This window comes from Typopeltis vanoorti, chromosome 15, assembly GCF_054136105.1.
Source record: "Typopeltis vanoorti isolate ZY-2024b chromosome 15, IOZ_Tvanoo_1.0, whole genome shotgun sequence".
In the NCBI taxonomy this organism is placed as follows: domain Eukaryota; kingdom Metazoa; phylum Arthropoda; class Arachnida; order Uropygi; family Thelyphonidae; genus Typopeltis; species Typopeltis vanoorti.
Window position 1 is genome coordinate 85,611,663 of NC_143563.1, and position 13,520 is coordinate 85,625,182.

Here is a 13,520-nt window from a genome sequence, read left to right on the forward strand (position 1 = left end):
ATCCCAGTGTTTCGTATGCTGTTTAATGTTCATTTTGAGTTATTTTTTCCAGTGAAAATCTTTGAAAATTCAGTTGGTGAAATTGATATATATATATATATATATAGGATGAGACTAACGACAGTTACATTTATTACAAGTGACCGATGCTGAAAACGCTAAAAGAGATAACACAAGTGTGTAAATGCCGATGCTCATCAGTTTGAACATTTGTAACTCTATGACGTGACACTGTATTTCAGATTTTTATCTGATTTCATCCTGCATTAATAAATACATTTGTCAAATGACTTTTGCCTCACCTTATATATGTTTTTTTTCTTTGTTTTTTGCTAAGCCTGAGACAATGCGGCATCCATCCTTTGATAATTAGTGTTTATGTGGAAATGGATGGTGTTTCCGGGAATATGCAATTAATGCCGTTAGGTATACGCTTTTAGATGAACTGAATGAAAATAACTACGCCCGAACTGTTATTTTCAAATAGCGAGTTCCCACTTTAAAAGTGTGAGAACCACTAGTCTGTCCGTGCTTCATTAGGTTGCCCGTTAGGTGAGATGCGACGTGACTAATGAATGAGGAACGTGTTTGTTTCTGATCTCTTGTCGTCGTTTCTTCCTTGAGAGAGAGAGAGAGCTGAAAAGTCACAGACTGAGTTCAAGAACCTTAAACGCTGCGGTGCGAGAAAGTATCTCTGGCAAGAAAAAGGGGAGAGTTTAACGAGCCGATAATTGCATTGTGGTACTGTCGTGGCAGTAGTCCCGAGGGGATACGACACCTCTTGTCGTGCTTTGTTAGCTAGCTTCTCATCGATAATGTGCACGGGTAGTTGCCAGTTCTGACACTGATATTGCCTGGATAATGTGCCGCGTGACTCTTGGGTGACGTCATCGAAACACTCATTCGGACAAGCAGCTAGTATTTTGAAATGGTCACGTGGTTTGAGGTGTGGAGTAATGGAAAGAAAAGGCAAGACGTACTCAGATTGTTTATATATATATATATATATATATATATGTGTGTGTGTGTGTGTGTGTGTGTGAAACGTTTTTTACCTTGGGTGTACTATACGTTATAAAATTACTTGATATCTTTAACGTATATTATACCCAAGGTAAAAAACTTTCTACATCTTTCTCTCATCCTGAGATTTTTATTTAATAAGATCAAAGCACCTTGTGGCAACTCGTAAAAATGATAAGTTCTGCATTACTTCCACCTTATTATCACCACCTCAGGGTCTGGCTCCTACTGATGAGACCTGAATAAAGGTCGAAACCGGTCTGGGTAGTGGCCCTTCACTTAATGCATAGCATCATACATGTCTGCAAGGAGATGTGCTTTGCATTATGGGAGATACTAAGTGAAGTGATCAGAGCTTAGTCCATGAGTTGCCTCAGACCTGAAAATACTTCAGGTGCAAACTTGGCTTACTTGATTGTTTGCTTACTTGAAAAAAAAGAGGATTAAAACCAAGTTTATAAAATTGTTTATTAAAAATAAACAATTTTTTTTGAAGGGTAACTTGTGAATAGACTAATATATCTCTTTGCAAGTTACTAAATAGTGAAACGCAAGTCACATAATCTATCTATATGTTCACTGGGCATCTACAGATGCCGTATGGTCACTCCGATGATCGGTGATGTTACACACCAGGCCTCGCCATGTAGCCCTGTTGTTTGCTTTTCTGGCGGCCTCAACTCTCTGAAGATCAGTCACTCCACGCACACACACCATCATCATGTCACTGATGGTCTACCCCTGCCTTTCTCTAGGTACTTTACCTTCTATTTTGAGAAGTTCTCCTTCCATCCTTTCTATGTGTCCAAAATACTTTAACTTTCTTCTGTCAATATCCTAGAGGAGCTTTAAAGTTCTACTGATCTTTTCTAACACCCATTCATTTGTACGCCTTTCAGTATATATCCTCAACAGCCTTCTGTAACACCACATTTCAAAAGCAGATATCCGTTTCTTATCTGACTTCTTTAGGTTCCAAGTCTCACTTCCATAAGTCGCTGTTGGAAAAAGAACTGCATCCAAAATCCTCAACTTTGTTCCCATGGAGGTAGATCCATCCTTCCAGATTTTAGACAGGTCTCTGACTGTTGTTTTAGCCATTCCTAACTATTCAGAAGACTTCTGACGTCTTCTGAACAGCAAATTCTTCACATTCAGATTAATAATGGATCATTAGGCGGTAAAGTGGAAATCAAACTTGTTAACGTCATAATTCAGAAGTCACATAATTCCAAGTCACACAATTCAAACTCTCCAAGTCTGCGACTTGGAGAGTTTGCTCTTTTCGGCAAAGTTTATAAATTTAATGTGACTTGTGCAGCTTCCACACTAGAGATTGCAGTCAATTTGCCTTTTATATGTCTGCTTATAATGGATATCGGATGCAGAACATTTAAAATATTTCTAAGAAAGCTTTCTTTCAGCCAGTAATTCTTTCTGGATGCATTTGTAATTTATATCTTTGCGCGGAGGAAAACGACGCAGCCCCTTGTCTGGGCTCCATACAAAAGGTCGAACAAGTAGATACGACCCATTTGTAATGCAAAACGCTTAAAAGGATGTAATTCGGGATACTCATGTGAAAGAGAAAAAAGTTCTTTAAAACAAAGCAGTTCCGAAAAAGAACATTTTTATTCAGTGCCTTGGAATGGTAATATAATTCTTCTCGCACAGTCGGTCTCGTTTTGACGCCTTTACATACTTATTTCCTGCCTTACCTCTTTTAAATGTGTTCACTTTGTAAATGTCATTGAGCGATGCCCTCCTGCTGGCGATGTTGGTGCTGCCCTCTCGTGGCGAACTTGTTCATCATACCGATCCGTAGCAGCTGGTGTCAGTTGCTAAGAGCTAGCGTTGTGAGAAAGACGAAAAGCCCTTTAGGACATCGTATGGATGAATGGATGTCTTCCTCTAAGGGGGTGAGTTGCTTTCTAAGATATTTTATTCCACTCTCTAAGATGAAAGGAAAGTGTATACATTATATCACAAGTGAGCTTCCGATAATAATGGATGGAGAGAAAAGTTAACGTTTTGACCTATGACCTATTACACGATCTAGATGGATGTTATTAGATGGGCCTGAATTCACAGATGCTTTGTTGAGTATGAAGTGAGAGAGACTCTAATATCTTATTCAACAGATGTAAAAAGGCACGAATCGATATATAACCGAAGCACAAAAGGATGGATATGAATAATAATTAACACTGGAATTCAATTTTCATTAGACGGTAAAGTGGAAATCATTTACAGATACGAATAAATTTTGATACTTATCTTTTGGAAATGTAAGCTAAAGCCTTTTCTGCAGTCATAAAAAATCGTGGAAGTCATAGGAAAAAATCTTTCTTCCATTTACATCTAAAAATTAATCCGACAACAAACAGTCTTTCGTAAATTCGTGTATTTCAAATAAATCTATGTTCTATACCCGCATGATGGTTGTTCTTAGAAATACTTCTTTCAAAGCGAAAAGGTCAATAACTGAAAACATTAGAAATTGATATATTTATTAATTCATATATATTTGTTACGTATTATTGTTTTATACAATTATGGCATTATATTGTTTACTATAAATATTATATTTATATAATTATATAAATTATATAAATATAATATTGTTTATTATAAATATTATGAATGATACTATTTTGCTGAAAACAAATCGAGATTGTGCTCAACAGGTAATTGTTTTAGTTAGATGAATATATATATATATCTTTAACTTTAGTAATAATTATGTATTTATTAATGTTCAAACTAGGATTCTTCTATGCATGCAGCATTTTTTTAAATTAATTTGTTTAAACTTCTAATCTGAGAAATAAGTTTTGTAAGAAAACACTTAAGACTTCTTGCTACAACTTTCATTTTAGAGATATATTACCCCCCCCCCCCCATTTACAGACGATTCCCTTACATCATAATGATATAATTTATTCAAACAGTAAAATAGTTGCAAACATCTACTCAAGATTTCACTAATCCTGCGTTACTTGCTCTTTATGTTTACGACTCAAAGCAAAACGTCATTGATCCTATGAATAGCGAGAAATTTTTATGTTGAATGATACTTGGAGTGAGGGCAGCCTCTCTACATTGCTGACTTTATTTATTGAAATCTTACCACCCATTAAGTTGTTTTAACGGTTCTGATTTATTAATTGATAAAACCGTCGTCTTATATAAGTTCCTTTAATGACTAGTTATGTGAAGCAAATCTGATGAGATGATCAGTTTTCGATGAAGCAGTTAAGCTAAACATGTTGAAGTGGAATCATAAGCGAATCCATTGATAAAAAAAGCGTAATTTTTCATTGGGCATTTTTTACGATAATGTATCTATCAGGTGGAGCGCACGGTGTCATGTTTTGTTGTGTTTATTAATAACGTGCCTTGAGGGAATCGTGGCTTCCACTTCCTAAGATTACACCCCTTAGCCGTTTCGCTCACGCCTTCGTTTTCTGTTACCCTTTGATTAAAGATTTTTAATCAAAGGTTAGTTATTAAGGTAGTTGCTCATAATAGTTAATGACCGCAGATACTATAACAAGTATTTGAAATAACTTTTTGTTCGACTGGTTTACACACGCACGCACACACACCTATAATTTTTGTCATGATATATAAGTTGTTTATTCGAATTTCATCGTTGCAAATTAACTTAGATTTTTTTTTCTTTTTGTTATTTTAACCTTTTTCATTTTCTTTACTTATTTATTTTCATACATAGATTATTAAGCATACAAAATCACTAAAAATAGAAAAAAACATCCTTAGCCCACCCGCGGTACAAATATATTATAAATTTACAGACATAAACCTTTCGCGGGTTTATTTTTTACATAGCTCGTAAACCCCGTTCTAGAGTTCAAACATAAAACTTTTTTTTAAGCCACTTTTGGCTTCCAATAAGCAGAGGGATGGTTTTACACCGGGCGATAAAATTCATCTCATACCTAATCGCAAACATCCATCCCAAGGCAGGATTCGAACCCGCAGCAACCAGTTGGTTAGAGAGCGGATACGCTAACCACTCGTAAACCAGGCCGACCTAAATTAAAATGATTAAAATTACCACATTTATTAAAATACATTTATTTAAATTCTTTATAAGATAAGAATAACAAAATATCAATTAATTTTCATCCAACAAGTAGTATCAGTACAGAATTTTAATAATAGTGACAGATTATATGACGACGTAAAAACTTTAAAAAAAATAATAACCAAATGGTAATTAGATTGTCTTCTTCCTCATCTAAAGGACCGTACCTTCGTTGTCTTCTTAGGCGCTATATTTCTATTCTTATATCTGATTTATCCTTTAGATTTATATTTAATGACTTCTTCCTTATTTCATTCATTGTATACGATCTTGTCTATTCTTTTCGTGTTCTTTTTACTTTATCACATATTGTACTTGCAATTCATTTCTTATCTCATCGTTACGTATTTTATCATTCCTTGTTTATCCTTTAACTGCTCAAGACATTTCATTTCAGTTGCTAGTATTCTAGCTTTTGCCATTTTGTCCTCTCTATCCTTCTTTCCAAACCAAATAATGTTGTTGTTACGACCACATTTCCTTTCTTATTTTGCCTTTTTGTTCTTCGTGTAAATCATGTAAATCATTTGCAATTTTACTAATGCATTTATCCCGTGAACGTTGGTGAGTTTTCCTTACAATATGTTTTGCAATATTTTTTGAGTTCTGCATCACGTGATTCTGTTTGTTTCTGCAAATGTAATTTTAAGCTTTTGTTTTTCATCTATGGTTGATGTTGCTTCATCATTCGAAAACTGTATCCCCCTTTCAAGTTTGTTATTTCTTTTTGTCTTCTGCTGTTTGGTTTATTTTAATTTGCTTATGGTCATCAATTATTAATGTCAGAAGAGACGGGAATTTGAGATGACAACAATCCGAGTAGTAGTGAGTCAACAAGTTTTGTATGAATTTCTAATAGTTTTTCTCTCTATATACTTTTTTCTTTTCACTAGACTCTCGTTTTTTTTTTTGTTTTTTTGCGATTTCCATGTTGCTTATATTGCTTTTGAGATTACCAGAAAATAGTCTCAATATGTGTACATCACCTCTAAACTGTTTCTTACTTCCTAACTCAAATTTACCGACAGAATTTATTTTTCAATATAATAGGAGAAATTGAATGTCAGTCCAGTATACAAAAAAATAAATAAATAATAATAATTAATTATTTAACACAATTTTGTATGACAATTTCCCATACTTTAGGAGTAGTATGGAAAAAATAGTATAGAAATTGTCATACAAAATTGTTAAATAATTAATTATTATTTTTTTAACTTCTGTAACACGTTACGCACGTTTAATGAGATTCTATTGTAATCATGCGCCCTAACTGTATGTTATTCCTATTATTGTTTTAAACTATTGTACTGATGATGTCCTAAGATACTTAGGATGAAATATTTACAATTAAATAATTTCACTCTGGTTAATACGTGTGTTTCTTTTAATTAATTATCTATAGTGTTGCTTACCATTAACAAATCAAACAAAACCCTTGATTTCGTTAACATCGATGTCATGTGATGAATTTATGTTAATCATAAAACGTAATCTTAGGTGTAGGCATTATGGACTCAGCTGCTGAGATCTCAACTTAAAAATTATATACTATATTTTTGGGTAACTGACGTGACAATTTTATGCTTATAACAGGCGTGTTAATTTATCATATCTGTTATCTTTAGATATTTTGTAATATGAAGATATTTATACTCTTTTCAACTTCATATGTAATCAAGCATCCTAAATACGTAAAATAATCTATTCTTTCCAAAATTATATTGCTTATTATTACTATTTTACTTGTAGTTGGATCTTAACCTTTAAAAAGTGAGTTTCAATTTTTATGAGATTATCATTCCGAAATCTTGCTAGTTTAAAATAACTTAAAAATCTTATCTTCAAAAATTAATAATTATCACCTGGCTATCTGCTTGTTTAAATTAACATTATAGGTTACTTCTATACCTTGATGTTTCTTTCAATCCATTTTATTATTATATCATTTAAATGTACATTAAACAGTGTTGCAGATAAGGTACATCCTCCCCTCCCTCTATCTCCTTGTTTTATTTCATCTCTAAGATGATGATAGTTCGGAGTTCAGTCGTATCTATATTTCATTATCCTCATGTGTGTTATAATAGTTCTTAGAATTCTATTTGGTACTTGTTTCTCTTGTAATATTTTAAATAAGATAATTCTTATCGAAAGTTTTACAACATCTATAAATCTAGACGTGTTTCTAGATTATACACTCTTCATTTTTTATTATTGATTTTAAAAAGAAAGCTGGAACTATAGATGGGTGTCAAAAGTCTGCAACCAATTCTGTCCGTGTACATCTAAAATTACTTTTATTATTTTATTATTTAATATTCTGAATATATTTTCTAAATGGAATTTAAAAAGAAATTTTAGTAAAATTTTAGAAATTGTGTTTATATATATATATATATATATATATATATATACAGCAATCCCAGGCGCATTAATCGGAAACGCATTAATCGAATATAATAACCTATGGGAAAATGTATAATTCGTTCCTCAAATTTCTTTTTTGACTCTTAATTTTTTTATAAAAGAATTAAGGTATGTCTCAGGGTCTAGTTAAAGGAAAACCATGAAGCTGAAAGACAATAAAACATATTCAGAATATAAATTTTATTATTCTGCTTCTTAACAAAGAATTGAGCTAACGTAGTTTGGCGGGCAGTTTGTTTCTTTTTTTTCATACAACCGACGGTATGGCCCTATTGCCTCTTCTACTCTTCTGCAAATTTTACTGGTTCTCTCTTCATCAGGGTCAGCCTCTAAGAATTGCTGCTTAAAAACTTCGATTGTACGAAGATTTCACAGAAACAATTTTCAAATTGTTTCTGTGAAATATCTTTTGGCTGACTATCAGTGTTTAAATTTTCTTCATATTCTTCGGGAATCTTCCCGCTGTGCATCTAAATTTAGCAGGTCGGAATCACTCAATTCTTGAGAATGAGATTTAATTAACTCTTGGACATTATCATTGAAGGGGAGAAAGAAATGAAGGACGTACGAATTGGTCGCCAACACGCGAAATCACATGCTTTGTAGATAAAATTTCCCAACTGTTATACAAGCAAAATAGTTCCCACCTTAAAAACTACAATGATCATAAAAGAAAAGTTAATTTGCCGACGTGTAATAAAGAACTCATCCCAGAAGACGGATCGACTACCCTATTATCGGAATGGATTCTCCTTTTTGTGAGGAGAATCACAAAAGAAGTCGAAGGGTCTCGAATCTGTGGGCGTACTATAGCAGATGACATAAATTTTGGCGGTAAAAATTTGGAACATAGTATACATGGAAGTAGTGTAGTATGCCATTGAAAATAACTTTGTAAAATGTTTTAAATCGGTAACTAAATTATTTCATTCTGGTGAGTGATTTTTTAAAATAATTAGCCATAAAAATGTACAGATAGAAAATTTTTGAAATATGTAACATTTATTTTTAAGATGTATATAGGCGCACTAATCGAATTTTAGAGGCGCGCTAATCAAATTTAGGTATCGAAAAAATATGACACACTAATCGAAAACGCTCTAATCGGGGGCGCATTAATCGAGGGATTACTGTATATATATATATATATATATATATATATATATATATATATACAAGATCCATCCATTAGGTCTTATTTGATATATATATTATTCTAAATGAAAAATCGTCTATCTTTTACTTATTAATCATTTAGTGTGTTTATATTTTATTTTGATAATTTCTTTAGTTTCATCGTCAATATATATATATATATATATATATATATATATATTTAAAAATAGTTTTTGATCTTTCCTAGATTTTTTTTTTTGTTACTGCACTTATTATTTTGTTATACAATCTTCGCTTTTTTCTATTTTATTTTATGTCAGCATTCGGTAATTCTTTGCTTATATAGCCACACTATATTTAATAACCAGGATTTATATTAAGATATTCCATACTTTTTGACTGTGTACTCCGAATACCTAATTTTTTAAATCTAAAATTAAAGTAATTTATCCCTTCATTACTTTAAGATTGCTACAAACTATATTTAAAAAAATAATTTTTGTGCAAACCGTGTTCTCCATATATTCCAACTTATTAATTTTGTTCTTCTTTCTTTCAGTATTATTATTAATTATAACATGATAATTTTTGTTTTTCTTATTATTTTGTTATATATGTTGCGCAATTGTTCATAGAAATACATTTAGTTATCTTCTATTCCTTCTTCTGGAGCATATTTTATCTTATTATTGTTAAGTAGCCTTTGTTTATTTTCGATATAACTTCTACTTTATACATTCAAATATTTGTATTAATTTATCTGTTTTGAAGAAAGAGTAATGGTACCAAGCAATAATATCTCAGATTTCAATATCAGATTTCTCTGTTTCAGTGGTTCCATTTAATTAATTTTTTTTGTTTCTGTAAAGTAGTTCAGTTTCTAAATCAGTTTGTTGTTGTTTCCATTTTCGTTTTACCATTTCCATTCCGGAGTCATTTTCCAACGGGTCCGTTCTTTGGCTTTAAAAAATAATGTAAAATATCTCGTGTCAGGTGACCAACTTGCCGGTGGATAGTTCCTTGGTAGCACTTGAATCGCAGTCCGCCAAGAAATTCAGATCCGCAACCGAGAAGTAATTATAATCACAGGGAACTTATTATTCGAATGTTTCTCTACATTATGAATGAAAATTTAAGAGAATTAATAGCCAATTCCATAAAGAGGCTTAATTTCTATTTAGCATTCTGGCTTCATTTATAAGAATCCCAACTACCGTTCGGCCCACCACAATTAGCGAAATTGCTATTACACCCATGTCAATGAATTTTGAAGACTCCTGGTGAATAGGATCTACAACTAAGAAACCATGACTATGGGACGCTTACATACAAGAAGATAACCAATCGCCTCTACGTTGCTTAAAGATTAGCAAGATTTCTCATTTCGAAAGTCACGTACATCGTGTATTTCAGTTACGCAGTTTGATTTGATTACAGTTATATGGATTCGATGTCAACCTTTATATCGTTTTTCGGAAAGTTAGACGTCAACCTACTTGATGGCATGCTATAATCGTACTGGACATATAGCTGGATCCAGCTGCTACTTTATTTTCACTGTTATTGTCCACTGAGCCACTGTCTGCTTGGTGGCTCTATTCTAGTATTCACAAGGATAATTTCAGATTCAAAATGCTTTATTTTATGGCCATTATTTCGCCGTTATTTTTATGCCAGTCTCACCATGCTTTAAATAAGCTCATTTTAAAAAGACCTTGATTTTTTTTTAGTGCCGGGGAAAGCATATCCTGCATATTATAAATATAATGTTTCTGTAGGGGTTTAGCTCACACATACTTGTCTCTGTAAATTGCAATTTAGTTCAATAAGAGAATTGGGATATAAGGAAAGGAAATATAATAAGAGCCGGGAGAGAGAGAGAGAGAGAGAGAGAGAGAGAGAGAGAGAGAGAGAGAGAATATTATTGGTTACAATATGTTAAGCATGATTCAGTGAATCATATTTCAGCCAGTTAGTGAATGCCGCTTCAACTTGAGTTTTATATTTCTACATCCCCAGATATTAATAACATGAATGATTTCGTTTCCAATGAAGTATATTTTATTTAAGTGGCATTATCTGTTTTTGGCATTAACTTTTGTTAAGCAGTTTATCCAACATGGAACAATTCAAATATTCTTCGCAATTTCATATTGAAAATCTGGAAACGATTTTATTGTCTTATAATTATTTGATGCAATTCTTCATCTGCCTCAGCTGTATGAACAACCATTTATGAGATCACAGATTGCTAGCTGTCCGATCCTTCTCAATGCAATCACCCAGTTAAAAGAATGAGATGTTTGCATAATGATTACAAGTGACTATTATGCAAAATGATTACAAAGGACTATTATGCAAAATGATTACAAGTGACTATTATGCAAAATGATTACAAGTGACTATTATGCAAAATGATTACAAAGGACTATTATGCAAAATGATTACAAGTGACTATTATGCAAAATAATTACAAAAGGCTATTATGCAAAATGATTACAGGTGACTATTATGCAAAATGATTACAAAGGACTATTATGCAAAATGAACCAACATAATGCCAATTTCTTAAACTTATAAGGAGGTTACGTTTGATTTTGAACTCAAAAGTTGACACACATTGCCAAGCAAAAGGCATTTTGAGTGCGTACCTTGATTGAATGATGAGATAATAGGAATTAATTTTACTCTTCGTTAAATCCTGCAAAATGAGTAAGGAATTATGTTTTGTAGACCGGCTGGTTCGTTTAAATATATGACAACATTCAAAAGACAATTTTATGTAGAGTTTGCAGAAATTTATCCATTTAATTAGTTTTTAGTATTTTTTTATGGTTTTTCATCTTTTCTTAACTAATATTAATATATGGAATTTTATCTCCAAATTATTTATCCTCATGTTTGTGTTTCTATAGAGAAACAATAACTTTTAGAGAGCGCTTTTATCTGATAAAACTGGTATTTACATAAACGTTCACTTAGTCTAGGCTTTGCAGCTGCCACTTGATCAATGTCAACGTACCGGTTGTTCTTTCAATAAAACCGGAGCACGTCATCTCAAGCTGACATCTTAGCCGCAACACAAGTTTCTTCTCCTTGAAACGACATCGTCTACAGATGACGTCTTAAAATAGTTAAGTGTCAGCTGTCTGTAGACTTGAATAGGAGAGGCTAAAAGCAGTCGAGATCACAAAAATGAAATCGTGGATAAATATAATTGTTTTCGTTTATAATTTATGTAAGGATTAAACATATACTAACTTTCCTTTGTTTAATTTCTGTTCATATCAGTTAGCTTGGAATGCATCCATGACAGTATACGATAACTAAGGAAATATGACACACTAGATAGGTACATCGTTAATCGGGCATGTCCGTAGTGATATTAAAATCGAACGAGGTTCTTCGAGGTCAGCGTGCATAATAAAATTCAAATATTGCTAGACAAAATATTTTTGTCAAAAGAGAACGCGAGGGATCAGATGGGATGGGATTTCTTCCAACTCCTTTCCCTCAACTCATATTCTTTCATTCACTGCACATCTACAGACAAACTTTGCTGTCTTGCATGGGTCATTTACACCATTACTATTTACTTGTCATTCCCCGTCTGTGCTGAAGGAATTTCTTTCGCTTAGTGAGCATTGTGATTTGCCTTTGTGCCTTCGGACAGCCTGAGCCAGTCCGTGGATCGGGTTCCGTGCCAAGTCGCTAATCTAGTGTTCGACAGACTTTTCCTTTTAGTATGTCTTCGATTATGAAGCTGCTTGGGAATTTTCTTCACGCGTCATGGAAGCATTTAAGCATTCTTGTTTACGGGCAAGCTATTACGTGTCACAGTCGATGATTTTGTTCGTTTTAGGATTGCTTTACACGCGCGTTAACCGCTCCTTTTGTTCGGAAGTTCCAAAGTATTTTACGAGAAACAAAATGTCGTTACATGTTTATGTTTTTTTGGAACCGCGTCTCGCGCCACTTCTGAACGAATTTATTGACCAGTTTTTATACACTTTTCATGGAAGGTAAGCTCAGTAATTCTCCGATAGTGTTCGCTGAAAAAACGGATTTATCTTTCTTTTCAGTGATTTAAGATATGAAAAAAACCTAAGTAAAGCGCTTTAACGCCACCATGAAGCACGTAGCGAAAAGATAGAATATCAAAGCAATAAGTGTCTATAAAACTTTCACTGAGGTTGTTGAATATTAAAAGTGTGGCAGTACATTCATAGTTTTTGACATTGAAATATAAAAAGATGCGTACCACACAGAATATTCTCTTTATTGAATTATTTTTGCTTTTAATTGATGATTGACTTTTAATTCTTAGTCTTACTGGCAGTTGCTATGTAACCCAAAGTGTGATACAACGAAGGCATTGTGTAACTACGTTAATGGCGAACAAAAACGAATTTTTTTTTTTTTTTTTGCTAATGTAGTAGCTAATAATAGTTTTCTTTAGTGTTACACGGTGATCAACATTAATTTTAGTTGAAGAGTCCGAATTATGGACTCTTCAACCGTGTTAGAAATAATTATTTTAATTTCCCGACGTTTCGACCTTCATATGAAGGTCATCATCTGGAGTATACATTATGCTCGTTTGTCCATAGCGGTAAATAATCATCGAAACGATCATCTTGAAATTAAAAATGTTTATTTCAGAGCATGCATTAGGGAATTTAGAAACGTCCTGAAAATACGCAAACAGGCAATTTTAATTTATTCACTTCCAGTATTTCGAAAAAGTAAGGAATTACAAGGGAAAAAAAAGATTAAAACATGCATGATGTAGAATCATTTATTTTTATAGGGGAATAAAGAATACCCTTTAATAATCCCC

The 13,520-nt window shown here is 32.8% G+C and overlaps 1 protein-coding gene across 1 annotated transcript in view; it reads left to right on the top strand.

The window, feature by feature from the left end:
- Positions 1-13,520, top strand: part of Dgk (diacyl glycerol kinase 1) — a 419,112-nt gene that overhangs the window by 969 nt on the left and 404,623 nt on the right. The gene's annotated exons all lie outside the window — the stretch shown is intronic.